This window comes from Tupaia chinensis, unplaced genomic scaffold (assembly GCF_000334495.1).
Source record: "Tupaia chinensis unplaced genomic scaffold, TupChi_1.0 Scaffold143796_1, whole genome shotgun sequence".
Classification (NCBI taxonomy): Eukaryota; Metazoa; Chordata; class Mammalia; order Scandentia; family Tupaiidae; genus Tupaia; species Tupaia belangeri.
In genome coordinates this window covers 7,112,456-7,113,827 of record NW_006203646.1, presented here as the reverse complement: position 1 = coordinate 7,113,827, position 1,372 = coordinate 7,112,456, and the positions used below count along the sequence as shown (strand labels likewise).

At 44.2% G+C, this 1,372-nt stretch overlaps 1 protein-coding gene across 3 annotated transcripts in view; it reads left to right on the top strand.

Moving 5' to 3' along the window:
- CNOT8 (CCR4-NOT transcription complex subunit 8) overlaps positions 1-1,372 on the top strand; it is a 37,974-nt gene that overhangs the window by 9,642 nt on the left and 26,960 nt on the right. The gene's annotated exons all lie outside the window — the stretch shown is intronic.

Here is a 1,372-nt window from a genome sequence, read left to right as displayed (position 1 = left end):
TTAAGCAGAGGGTGTAGGGAATCTCAGAAAGTAACATCTCCATTGAAGAACTTTTCTTTTTTCTTTTTAAATTTTGCCAGAGGGTGTGTGCGCTTAGAGAGACAGAAGGGGAGAGGAGAAGCATTCCCCACCTCAGTGGGGTATAGTTATACTGCAAACCTTTCTTTTCCATTTTGCCATGCTGTTAGGATTTTGGGCATACATACTCATGCCCCTGGTGTGTTTTTCTCGCCTTTTAAAAAATTGTTTACTGGGAACCAGCAGTTAGCGTAATGGCTATGTCGCTGGATTCCCACGTAGTCGACCGTGGTTCGTGTCCCGGACCCGGTGGCTTAAAACTCACGCCGGGCGCGTGTGCGTGCATGCCCAAGATCCCAGGAGGAGAATGGAGGAGAAGGGATTGCGGCGTGACCATCCCCCCTGGAGGGCGATTTCTCGCTTTCTGTCTCTATGTCTCTCTCTGTCTGTCTGGCGAGCGCACGCGCCCTACAGTGAAAATCTCTCCCCCCCCAAAAAAAAAATTGTTTACTATTATTATTATTCAGTTTGACCAGAGGAAAAGAGAGAGGGAGAGTGAGAAAGTGAGCTGCCAGGTCTGGGACTCGGAACTGCTGTCAGGTGCGTGGGAGTCCAGCACCTTTACCACCATTCCACCTGCTGGCCCCACCCCTGGTGTGTTTTTCAAGCCACTGGACCAGGATATGAACAGTAGTTGGTTATGTGGTTTTCACCTCCCTTAGCCACTAGGCTATGAGGCTGACTTGTGAATCTTTCTTTTAATTGAATTATTTTAGTTTATTGCCCAAACCTGAGATTTATACCATAATAATGATATGATACAGCAGCAACAACCGAAAAATGGTTCTTTTATTGAGGGATTTGTGTATGTCTGAGTAAAATAATGTTTAACGTGAAACAGAAAATAGTGATTCAACCCTGGTTTTAATTTAGAGGAAAAATATTAAGATTGTAGTGGTTTCGCTTCTGATTATCTAACCCAAGTTTATATGAAAAGTGAACATAGTGAAATCTAGTGGAAAAAGTTATTTAGCTTAATTTACTTCCCTACTTTTGTGTTAAATGATTTTATAAGTATTCCTGTGTTTAAATTAATGGACATAGTTTTACTTTGGAATATCATGCTGGAGATACACAGGATGTGTCACGTCTATAAATGTATTCTTTAAAATTACTGTACCTTGGGACCAGCAGTTAGCTTAATGGCTTTGTCGCTGAACTCCCATGTAGCTGACTGCGGTTCGAGTCCCGGACCCGGTGGCTTGGCGCGTGTGTGTGCGTGCCCAAGATCCGGAGAGGAGAATGGAGGAGAAGGGATTGAAGCATGGCCATCCCCACTGGGGAGTGATTTCTC